The sequence below is a fragment of the Arachis ipaensis genome, chromosome B1 (genome assembly GCF_059453495.1).
Source record: "Arachis ipaensis isolate K30076 ecotype BB chromosome B1, ASM5945349v1, whole genome shotgun sequence".
Classification (NCBI taxonomy): domain Eukaryota; kingdom Viridiplantae; phylum Streptophyta; class Magnoliopsida; order Fabales; family Fabaceae; genus Arachis; species Arachis ipaensis.
Window position 1 is genome coordinate 10249102 of NC_142436.1, and position 13009 is coordinate 10262110.

Genomic DNA, 13009 nt, shown 5'->3' on the forward strand with positions numbered 1-13009 from the left:
AGAAGATGCCTCTTTAGTACTGTTGGATGCAGCTTGCAATCCATTCAGACTCTGAGAAATCATATTGACTTGCTGAGTCAATATTTTGTTCTGAGCCAATATGGCATTTAGAGTATCAATTTCAAGAACTCCCTTCCTCTGAGGCGTCCCATTACTCACAGGATTCCTTTCAGAAGTGTACATGAACTGGTTATTTGTAACCATGTCAATGAGTTCCTGAGCTTCTGCAGGCGTTTTCTTTAGGTGAATGGATCCACCTGCAGAATGGTCTAATGACATCTTAGATAATTCAGATAGACCATCATAGAATATATCCAGGATGGTCCACTCTGAAAGCATGTCAGAAGGACACTTTTTGGTCAGTTGCTTGTACCTCTCCCAAGCTTCATAGAGGGATTCACCTTCTTTCTGTTTGAAGGTTTGAACATCCACTCTAAGCTTGCTAAGCTTTTGAGGAGGAAAGAACTTGGCTAAGAAAGCTGTGACCAGCTTATCCTAAGAGTTTAGGCTATTTTTAGGTTGAGAGTCCAACCACATTCTAGCTCTGTCTCTTACAGCAAACGGGAAAAGCATAAGCTTGTAGACCTCGGGATCAACCCCATTGGTCTTAACAGTATCACAGATCTACAAGAATTCAATTAAGAACTGAAAAGGATCTTCTGATGGAAGTCCATGAAACTTGCAATTCTGTTGCATCAGAGAAACTAATTGAGGCTTTAGCTCAAAATTGTTTGCTCCAATGGCAGGGATTGAGATGCTTCTTCCATGTAAGTTGGAATTTGGTGCAGTAAAGTCACCAAGCATCTTCCTTGCATTGTTATTATTTTCGGCCATGTCTCCTTCTTTTTCGAAAATTTCTGTTAGATTTTCTCTAGAGAGTTGTGCTTTAGCTTCCCTTAGCTTCCTCTTCAGAGTCCTTTCAGGTTCAGGATCGGCTTCAACAAGAATGTTCTTATCCTTGTTCCTGATCATATGAAAAAGAAGAGAACACAAAAGAAAATATGGAATCCTCTATGTCACAGTATAGAGATTCCTTAGGTAAGCATAAGAAAAGAAGAATAGAAGGAAGAGAAGAGAAGAACTCGAATGCAGAGAAGAAGATGGGGTTCGAATTATGCATAGAAAAAAAGTGTTAGTAGATAAATAAATAATTAGTAGGAGATGAAAGATGGAAGAATTAGAAAATAGAAATAAAAATTAAAGTTAAAATTTAAAAATTTTAAGAAGAAAAATAAAATAAAATTAAATTAAAATTTAAAATAATTAGTTAATTAAAAAAGGAATTTTGAAAAGAAAAGGGGGGGGGGTTTCGAAAATTAGAGAGAGAGAATTAGTTAGGTGGTTTTGAAAAAGATAGGAATCAAACAAAAAGATAAGATTAATTGAAAAAGATTTGAAAATCAATTTTGAAAAGATAAGAAGTTAGAAAAGATTTTGAAATTAATTTTGAAAAAGATGTGATTGAGATTTATTTTGAAAAAGATTTGAAAAAGAAACTTAAAAAGATTTGATTTTGAAAATTAAATTTGATTACTTGACTAACAAGAAACCAAAAAGATATGATTTTAAAATTTAAAGATTGAACCTTTCTTACTAGGCAAGTAACAAACTTAAAATTTTTGAATCAATCACATTAATTGTTAGCATTAATATCGAAAATATGAAATAGAAATAAGAAAAAGATTTTGAAAATAAATTTTGAAAATTTCGAAATTATGAAAGAAAAATTGAAATAGATTTGATTTTTGAAAAAGATAGAAATTTTTTTTATTGAAAATTTGATTTGATTCATAAGAAATAACTAGATTTTAAAATTTTTTTGAAAAAGTCAACTCAAATTTTCAAAAATTTACGAGATAAAAAGGGAAAGATATTTTTTTATTTTTGAATTTTTATGAGGAGAGAGAAAAACACAAAAATTGATGCAAAACATAAAAATTATGAATCAAAACAAGAAAAATATGCAAGAACACTTTGAATGTCAAGATGAACACCAAGAACACTTTGAATGTCATGATGAACACCAAGAACTTATTATTGAAAATTTTTAAGAAAAGAAAAACATGCAAGACACCAAACTTAGAAATTTTCAAACCTTAAACACTAATAAATTGAAAATGCATATAAAAAACAAGAAAAGACACAAAACAAAAAAAATGCAAAGATCAAATAAGGGAAATCATCAAGAACAACTTGAAGATCATGAAGAATACATGCATGAGTTTTCGAAATTTTAAAGAAAAATTAAAAGCATGCAATTGACACCAAACTTACAATTTGACACTAGACTCAAACAAGAAACATCAAATTATTGGTTTTTATGATTTTATTAATTTTTTTTTTGTATGTTTCAAAAATTAATTGGAAAAAGAAAAATAAGGATTTCAAAATTTTTAATGAGAATTCCAGGAATCTTGCAATGTTAGTCTAAAACTCTGGTCTAGGAATTAGACATGGCTCACTAGCCAGCCACGCTTTCAGTGAAAGTTCCGGTCCAAAACACTAGACATGGCCAATGGCCAGCCAAGCTTCAGCATACATAGTTCAAGCATGTGAAGAGGAAGCCTCAGTCCAAAAGAATTTAGACATGGCTTTATAGTCAGCCAGGCTTCAACATATCTCATGAAACTCTAGAATTCATTCTTAAAAATTCTGAAGAACATAGAATAATTTATTTTTTTGAAATTTTTCTTTTTTTTTGAAAATAAAAATAAAAATAAAAAAAGCTTAAAATTAAAATAAAATTGACCTAATCTGAGCAACAAGATGAACCGTCAGTTGTCCAAATTCGAACAATCCCCGGCAACAGCGCCAAAAACTTAGTGCACGAAATCGTGATCGTTCATTTCTTGGCAACGGCGCCAAAAACTTGGTGCACGAAATCGTGATCGTTCATTCCTTGGTAACGGCGCCAAAAACTTTATACGCACATTCATAATCTTAGTTCTTTGTCACAACTTCGCACAACTAACCAGCAAGTGCACTGAGTCGTCCAAGTAATAAACCTTACGTGAGTAAGGGTCGATCCCACGGAGATTGTCGGCTTGAAGCAAGCTATGGTCACCTTGTAAATCTCAGTCAGGCATATTCAAATGGTTATAGGATTTTGATAATTAAAATATTATTGAAACGTAAAATAGGATAGAGATACTTATGTTATTCATCGGTGAGAATTTCAGATAAGCGTATGGAGATGCTTAGTTCCTTCTGAGTCTCTACTTTCCTACTGCTTTCATCCAATCCTTCATACTCCTTTCCATGGCAAGCTGTATGTTGGGCATCACCGTTGTCAATGGCTACATCATGTCCTCTCAGTAAAAATAGTCCAAATGCGTTGTCACTGCACGGCTAATCATCTGTCGGTTCTCGATCATGTTGGAATAGGATCCAGTGATCCTTTTGCGTCTGTCACTACGCCCAACACTCGCGAGTTTGAAGCTCGTCACAGCCATCCACTCCCAGATCCTACTCGGAATACCACAGACAAGGTTTAGACTTTCCGAATCTCAAGAATGACCGCCAATAATTCTAGCCTATACCACGAAAACTCTAATATCTCGGACTCGGTCCCCTGTATTAGATACCTAAGAGATACTCATTCTATCTCATCTTCATGTAGAACGGAAGTGGTTATCAGGCACGCGTTCATAAGTGAGAATGGTGATGAGCGTCACATAATCATCACATTCATCATGTTCTTGGGTGCGAATGAATATCTTAGAGAAGAAATAGGCTTGAATTGAATAGAAAAACAATAGTACTTCACATTAATTCATGAGGAACAGTAGAGCTCCACACCTTAATCTATGGTATGTAGAAACTCTACCGTTGAAAATACATAAGTGATGAAGGTCCAGGCATGGCCGAATGGCCAGCCTCCAATGTCTAAGGACTCCACGTTCCAAAGATAATCCCAAAAGATTCTAAAAACAATAGTAAAAAGTTCTATTTATACTAAACTAGTTACTAGGGTTTACAGAGATAAGTAAATGATGTAGAAATCCACTTCCGGGCCTACTTGTTGTGTGCTTGTGCTGAGCATTGAAGCTTTCATGTGTAGAGGTCTTCCTTGGAGTTAAACGCCAGTTTGTAACCTGTTTCTGGCGTTTAACTCTAGAATAGGGCAGAAAGCTGGAGTTGAACGCCAGTTTGTATCATCTAAAATCGGGCAAAGTATGGACTATTATATATTGATGGAAAGCCCTAGATGTCTACTTTCCAACGCAATTGAGAGTGCGCCATTTGGGTTTCTGTAGCTCCGGAAAATCCATTTCGAGTGTAGGGAGGTCAGAATCCAACAACATCTGCAGTCCTTCTTCAGCCTCTGAATCAGATTTTTGCTCAAGTCCCTCAATTTCAGCCAGAAATTACCTGAAATCACAGAAAAACACACAAACTCATAGTAAATTCCAGAAATGTGATTTTTAATTAAAAACTAATGAAAATATAATAAAAACTAACTAAATTATACTAAAAACTACTTAAAAATAATGACAAAAGGCGTATAAATTATTCGTTCATCATGAAGCCTTTTGATATTTGGACTATTGAGTGAGAACAGTAGTTATAATTGTTGATTTGTTGAAGTGTTATATCAATTGGCTGATGTTGATGCCTTGGTGTCTTGTTGAATTACTGGTCACATAGATATTCATGACAAGTTCTAGCTCAGATTATGTTGTTAATTATTTAATGCATTCTTTTGATGTGTTAAGGATTTAGGGATTATACATTCTAATGTATTTCATTATTCATAGATGGATAGGGCTTCGATACTTGGGGATGCAATCGACTACTTGAGGGGGTAACTACAGCGGATTAATGATCTTCACAATGAGCTGGAGTCAACTCCACGTGGCTCTTCGCTGCAATCTTCCACCACAAGCCTTCAACCTTTGACACCCACACCGCAAACCCTCCGTGCTGGGTGAAGGAGGAATTGTATCCTGGTGTCTTGCCAAGCCCCAAAAACCAACCTGCAAAGGTAAATCTTATATCACCTCGTTGCAAGATACTTGGTGGACAGTATAGCTTGTTGATTGCAGAATTGTTACAATTGGAACTGCGTTTATCTGGAACTCACAGGGACAAAAAGTTGCACATGGATGTAAATTTTGTGATGATGTAGAGCATGGAACTTGAATGAATATTATTTTTTCTGCATGAATTACATCTTGTAGTGACCTAACTGCCAAAAATATTGAATTAATAAATTTCGGCTAATGTGTGATACATATGAATTGTAATATAAAATTTCGCATGCCTAGCTGCAATAAGTGTTTCTAAATGTTGTGATGCATTTCCTAAAAGTGTTGTTGTACTATCTATGAATGCATGATTTAAAGAGTTAGTGGAATTTGATGATGCATGAATTAAATCATTATCACTCTCTAAACTACATACGGGAGTACTAGGTGCAGCATGGGAATTGTAAGTAGGTGACAATGATTGTGTATGGACAGTGGCTTGATCAAAGAACCTGAAATTATTCGAACTAATAGCATGATAGTGATTTATTAAAATTCTTTTTGACATTATATAAGTTCTTACAGAAAATTTACTGTATATTATATAAGTTCTTAAAATTCTGCACGGGTTTGTCCTTTTGGCAATTTATCCGTATGAATATTGTAGATTTTGCCAATTTGTGTATATTATTTTTAAATTGAATTGATGATGATTATGTTGATGATGATGTTGAAGCCTGTCAACTGTGTACTAGAAGAGAGTATGCCAGATGGTTAGTTAAATTGAATTCTTCTCTTGAAAGGTTAGCTCCTGAGGCATGCACTGATTTTGAATTATTCTCTCAAGAAAGATTTATTGCTTAAGCATGGCCTAACATCAATTAATAGTAATTTCTGTGTAATTCTAGGAACCCCAAACACAGGATTGCTCCAATTATATCACTTTCCAAGTCCGTAGTTACTAGTTACAACATTTGATGATGTTAGTGTGGAAGACCCTGATTTTAGATCTATTCAAGGTAAAAACTGTCGGAACTTTACTTCCTATGAAAGTTATTTTTCTTACCTGCAGAAGTTTGAATATTTCCTTCTTAATTTGAGGTTAAAGCCTTAGCAAAAGCTGGTGTAGTTCCCAAAAAATTGTATTCAAAGGATAATTCTGGTTCTGGTAGATCGAACATCAAAGATAATAGACCCCTGCTCTTTTCAGCTTTTGGTTTATGATTTTCAACCAAAAGACCCTGAAGATCCATATGCTGCAATAGCAGTTCTATTTGGTAGATCAGTGCCACGTCAGATTTTTACAACTTTATATTTGATTGTGTTCTTTATTCCATCACATGTTAATGTTATCATACAAGATTGTGATTAATGTTGAACATAAACAGTCACAATGTAAAGAGTCTTATCCATAATCTTAGGAATTGTCCTAGTGAGGAAGCTAAAAAAATTGCCAAGAAGCAAATGTTAGCTGGTTGGATATTCAAAAGAAGATGCTGAAAAAGTAGCAACTGAATTCAACAAAACATGGGAAATAAGTTTGAGAGTTGGTGTTAATGATTGTCGTCACTATACCAACGATAACACTACATATCTTTCCAGAAGTAGTTCATTTAGATAAGTTAAACATTATTATTTAATCTTATCTTATTTTTTTTCTATTAAAATGCAAGAACGTATAATAAAATATTTGTTGAATTGATTTTATGTAGAGTTGAATAATTAATTTGACCATGAAGTATATAATATTTTGGTAGGTTCAGTGACGCAACTGACCGGGGAAGAAGATGTGCTAAAACGTTTGAAGAACATCATCACTTAAATTGGCACGGTTGAGGAGGTGCATCAGTTGGGCTTGGGTGTATTAATTAGCATGTGCTTTGAACATTAAAAATTAGGCTCAGGATTCGGTGGTCCCAGAACCTTTGGACCATTTAATGGTCCCATTAGAAAACATATTTTTAGAGTTTTTTTAACAATTGCTACATAGTCCTTGAACTAATTTTAATTACAAATTAACCCCATATATTTTATTTAATTATAGAAACTATTTTTTATTTTATAAATTATTATTTTATTAATTATCTATTATATTTATTAACAATCAAATACAAAAACAACAACCAATTATATCCTCCATTGATCCTAATAAAGCTTTTGGCCATTCCAATCGATTAAAATATTAAATTTGATCTCGTGACATTCGTCCATGGCTTCCAAATCGTGTTTCCTTGAAATTCAATCGATTTGTTTATCAAAACAATCGATTGAATGATAACTCAATCGATTGGATTATAGTGTATCACAAAACAATCGATTGAAAGTTGTAAAGTAGAATGGTTTTCGCTTAAACCAATTGATTGTTTATACTTTCCAATCGAATGAATGCCTCAAAACAATCGATTGTTTTTGTTACTCAATCGATTGAATTCACGAAAACAACATGGATTTGCCAAATACAATCGATTGGAAAGTGATGACATTGAAGTTTTAGCCAAATTCAATCGATTGGTAATGTAATCCAATCGATTGGAAGGTTATGAAGTTGAATTTTTTGCCAACTTCAATCGATTGGTAATGCTACCCAATCGATTGAAATGTGATGACTTTGAATTTTTTGCCAAATTCAATCGATTGGTAATGTAATCCAATCGATTGAAATTTGAAACGTACTATGTATTAAAGCAGATAACCCTGCGTATTCACACCCACTCTCTCCCCCTTTTAAACGTTCGAACGCCATTTCTGCACCTCTCTCCTCTCTCTAAAATCCAGAAAGCTTCTGTCTTCTTCTTCTCCATTCTCACCCACATCCACTCCAAACTACATAATAAAAATTCATATTAATAGTTTTGAATAAGACAATTAAAATAAAATATAAAAATAAAGCTTGAATAAAAAAAATACAAAGTTTTTAATCTAAAAATATAAAATAGTTAAAAAATAAAAAAAATTATTTAAATATGATTTTTCAAAACACTCTATAACTTAGATGAATAAATATTATTTTTAAAATGAATCATGATATATTGATACAAAACTTATTGTATTTAAATTTTTTTAAAAATTAATAAACCTCTCTCGTTAATAACAATATTGGAACTTAAATTTGAACGCTAATTGATATTATATATTGTGTAGGTACTTAAAGTATATTAGAAAAGTACGTTAATAATTTGAAGAGAAAAATTATTAGTGTAAATTTATTTTTTTTAAAAATTAATCCTTATTGAACTATTCTACTTTTATTCCTTCAAAACATATCTTAATAAAAATATTTGTAACAATAATTTACATCCAATAAGAATATCTTAACGAGCAGTTATATCATTCTGTCATGGGGTAAAATAAGGGTAAAATAGGAAAAAAATAATCGACACCCAACCCTCTTAATTCCTAATATAAATTGTTATAGATAAGTATAGTTTCTTAAAACTTTGTGGTGTCCGGGCCACTACTCGCCCCCTCTAGGTCCGTCCCTGATTGCTAGCTAATTAATTAATAATAAAAAATAATAACATCTATTTACTTTTTAGTATTTCTCAATTTCTATGAATTAATAAAAGATAAAAAAAATATTTTTTTCTTACACAATCAATTTCACGAATAAAGTATCAAAACGAATAATTGCAAAATTAGAGATTCTATTAACTGACCTCGATTTTGTAATCAAAATGATGGTTTATTTTTTGAACACTACAATGAAAAACTTGATTAGAACTTTGCTGATTGCTGCAATGGTGATTAACGATGAAGAAATAGTGGATATTAAATAGACGGATAAAAAATAAAAAAAAAATTTGGATATTGAGTAGATGGATGTTCTAAAGAAAAACAATTAAATTTTTTATAATCAAAGAAAATGATACACGATTTTAATGGTGGGATTGAATAATTAGTGATGGATTATTCACCAATTTATAATGTTAATATTAAGGAAAAGATAAGATTAGTTTATCTACATCAAAATAAAACAGCAAAATTGAAGATAGAATTTTAAAGATAAGATAAATGAATAATAAGATAATTTCTAAAAAGATAACAAGATTGAAATAGGCGCAGGACACATTTCAATCGATTAGGTAGCATTACCAATCGATTGAAGTTGGCAAAAAATTCAACTTCATCACCTTCCAATCGATTGGATTACATTACCAATCGATTGAATTTGGCTAAAACTTCAATGTCATCACTTTCTAATCGATTGTATTTGGCAAATCTATGTTTTTTTCGTGAATTCAATCGATTGAGTAACAAAAACAATCGATTGTTTTAAGGCATTCATTCGATTGGAAAGTATAAACAATCGATTGGTTTAAGCGAAAACCATTCTACCTTACAACTTTCAATCGATTGTTTTGTGATACACTGTAATCCAATCGATTGAGTTATCATTCAATCAATTGTTTTGATAAACCAATCGATTGAATTTCAAGGAAACACGATTTGGAAGCCATGGACGAACGTCACGAGATCAAATTTAATATTTTAATCGATTGGAATGGCCAAAAGCTTTATTAGGATCAATGGAGGATATAATTGGTTGTTGTTTTTATATTTGATTGTTAATAAATATAATAGATAATTGATAAAATAATAATTTATAAAATAAAAAACAGTTTCTATAATTAAATAAAATATATGGGGTTAATTTGTAATTAAAATTAGTTCAAGGACTATGTAACAATTGTTAAAAAAACTCTAAAAACATGTTTTTTAATGAGACTATTAAGTGGTCCAAAGGTTTTGGGACCACCGAATCCTAAGCCTAAAAATTAGGGGTGTTCATGGTTAGGTTAATGCAAAAACCAAACCAGTCTTTTGGTCAACAAAAAATATAGTATTGGTTAATTAACCAAATTGGTTTTACATGATGAAACCGGTTAGTAAAATTTAAAATCGGTTTTTAACCGGTTATTAAAGTAAAAATTGGTTTTTAAAAAATAACCGGTTTTTATATAAAAAATTAGTTTTTACATTAAAAAACCGGTTTTTGCACTAAAAATGGATTTTTACACCAAAAAACCGGTTTTTATACTAAAAAATTGGTTTTTATATCATAAAATTGGTTTTTACATGTAAAAATAATTTTTTTCGCAAAAATTAATATTTTTACATACAAAAACCCAAATTTTTAAACCTTTTTTTAATTGAATTTTTTTAATCTAAATTTTTTTTCTTTCTAAATGATACGAGTAACATTTGTAAATAATGAAATCCCTTCCATTGATTTGGTTCCTTTTTCTTTCTTATCTCTTTTCAGCATTTTCTATAAATAGTTTTTTCTAAAATAAATAATTTTCTTTCTAAATGACACGAGTAACTTTTTCTTATCTCCTTCTTTCCATCTCTTTCCTTTTCTCTCCCTCTCCTCTTCTCTCTTCCTTCTCTCTCTCCTTTTCCCTTCCCCTTTTTCTCCCCCTCCCCTTTCTTTCTCTTCCTCTCTCCCCTCTCTCCCATTTCTCTCTCTCCCCCATCCTCTCTCTCTCTCCTCTTCTCTTCCTTTTCTCTCTCTCTCCCTCTCTCCCATTTTCTCTCTCCTTCTCTCTTTCTTTTCTCTCTCCCCCTCCTCTCTATCTATCTCTCTCTCTCTGCTTCTTCTCTTTCTCCCCCTCTCCTTTCTTTCTCTCTATCCTTCTCTCCCTCTCTCTCCCCATGCTCTCTCTGCCCTTCCCACTTTCTCTCTCCCCTCCTCTCCCTCTCTCCTTCTCTCTCCTTTTTTCTTTTTCCTCCTCTATCTTCTCCTTCTCTCTCTCTTCTCTCTTGCTTTAGAGAGAAGAGGAGAAAAGAAATAGAAGAGGAATAAGATTGAGAGAAGGTTGAGAGGGAAAGAGAAAAGAGAGAGTAAGAAAAGAAAGAGGAGAAGGAGAGAAAAGGAAGAGAGAAAGAGGAGGAGAGAGAGAAAGAAGAAAAGAAAAGAGAGAGGAGTGAGAGAGAGAAAGAAAAAAAGAGAGAGAAAAGAGAGGGGAGGAAAAGGAGAGAGAGAGAGGAAGGAGAAGGGAGAGAGAGAGAGAGAGAGAAAGGAAAAGAGAGGAGAAAGGAGAGAGAGAGAGAGAGAGGAAAAGAGGGAGAAAGGAGAGAGATATAGGGGAGAGAGAAGGAGAGAGAGAGGAGAGAGAGAGGAGGGGGAGAGAGAAGAAGAAGAGAGATAGAAAAATGGGAGAGATGATTAGAGAGAGGAAGGGAGAGAAGGGAGGGGAAGAGAGAGAGATGGAGAGAGAGAGAGAGAGGAAGTGAGAGAGCGGAGAGGAGAGAGAGACAGAGAGAAAGAGAGAAAGGGAGAGAAGGAGAGAGAGAAAGAGGGTAGGGGAGAGAAGGATAGTGAGACAAGGAACAGAGAAAGAAAGACGATGTGAAGAAAGAAGAGAAGGGGAGAGAGAGAGAGAGAGAGAAGGGGAGGGAGAGAGAGAAAGAGAGGAAGAAAGGGAAAGAGAGAGATAGGGGAGAGAGAGGAGGAGAGAAAAAAGGGAAAAAGAAGAGGGAGAGAGTGTGTGAGAGAGGAGGAAGAGATGATGGAAGGGAGAGAGAGAGAGAGAGAGAGAGAGAGAGAGAAGGGGAAGAGAGAGAGAGAAAAGAGAGAGAGAAGGGGGGAGGAGATAAAGAGGAAAATGAGTGAGAGAGAGAGATAGGGGAAGGAAGGGGGAGAGAGTGGGAGAGGGGAGAGAAATAGAGGGAAAAGAAGAGAGAGAAAGGGAGAGAGAATAGAGAGAGAGAGAGGACAAAGAAGAGAAGGAGAAAGGGGAAAATGAGAGAGAGAGGAGGAAGAGAAGGGAAAAAGAGAGATAGGAGGAGAGAGAGAAAGGAGAGAAAGAGGAGAGAGAGAGAGAGAGAGAGAGAGAGAGAGAGAGAAGAAGAAGAAGAAGAAGAAGAAGAAGAAGAAGAAGAAGAGAAAGAAGGGAGGGAGAAAGAAAGAGAGAGGAAGGGGGAGAGGGAGGGAGAGAGAGAGAAAGAGAGAGAGAGAGAGAGAGTATGTAATTTGGTTTTGAAATTAGGTTTTGATTTTAATTTGGTTTTGTTTAACCAATTCTAAAAAATATGGATATGGTTTTTAAAATTATTTTATTAAACTAGTTAACCAAAATGTGATTATGATTTTTTAACCGGTTAACCACATTTTGGTTTTTTTTATAAACACCCCTATTGAAAACTCAAAAGTCTGAAAGGAATGAAGCTAATGGTGCTTGCCATAATTAATATCTTGGGAATGTCACTAATTAAGTTCAGTAAAAGAGAAGCAATTATGGTTATAAGCAATGGCTTTGAAAGAGAAGCAATGGCTCTAAGCTTAGACAATATTTACTATAATACTAACACCAACACCAGCTTAAACAGCACTTGGCTGCAACAATGATGGTTCTACTAAGATTCTACCATTTGTTGAAGAAGAAGAAGAAGAAGAAGCAACAAAGGAACCTCATCATCATCAAATTCATCAAGAACAAGAGAATAAAAATTGCTTCATCAGAAACTGGGTTAAAGGAAATAATAATAATGGAATGGTGGAAAGTGTTAATGTGAATGTTAATGTTAATGGTGGAGGTGGGAATTTGAAAACTTTAAAGACTTTCAATGAGTCCTGGTCGTTCATCTACTTCTCAATCATCATCAAGCCATGTAAGTGTTTCAACAACACATCATCATCATCAGATCTCAGCAGGTTCTTTTCTTCAAATTCTCGCAAGGCCATGGTGAAAGTTGCAAAGAATAATAAGAGAAATTTCTGTAGCATTTTTTGTTGTAACATTGATGTAACATAGTTATAGGTTTGTAGCATTTTTTGTTGTTTAGATTTGTAACATGATTTATTACTTTTTAAGAGAAATTTGTGTATCAATATTTTAAGTTTAATGAAATATCACGTTTTGTAGTAATTAATTTCAGTATATTTATATTATGCATAATAACTATTGTTGGCAAAAATATATACTTGATTCTAGAAAAAAGATAGTTCGTTGCTTCTAAGAAAATGAGTATAATATAACTAAAAAGGTCTTAAGATTTTAGCAGCAATAGTAATGGTAACTAAAAGTGAATAGCATTAC

The 13009-nt window shown here is 33.3% G+C and overlaps 1 non-coding gene across 1 annotated transcript; it reads left to right on the forward strand.

The window, feature by feature from the left end:
* Nucleotides 1–333: 333 nt before the first annotated feature.
* On the forward strand, nucleotides 334–441 carry LOC148575689 (small nucleolar RNA R71). Its single transcript, XR_015902918.1, has one exon. It is a non-coding gene; the product is annotated as a small nucleolar RNA R71 (small nucleolar RNA).
* The last annotated feature ends 12568 nt before the right edge of the window (nucleotides 442–13009 follow it).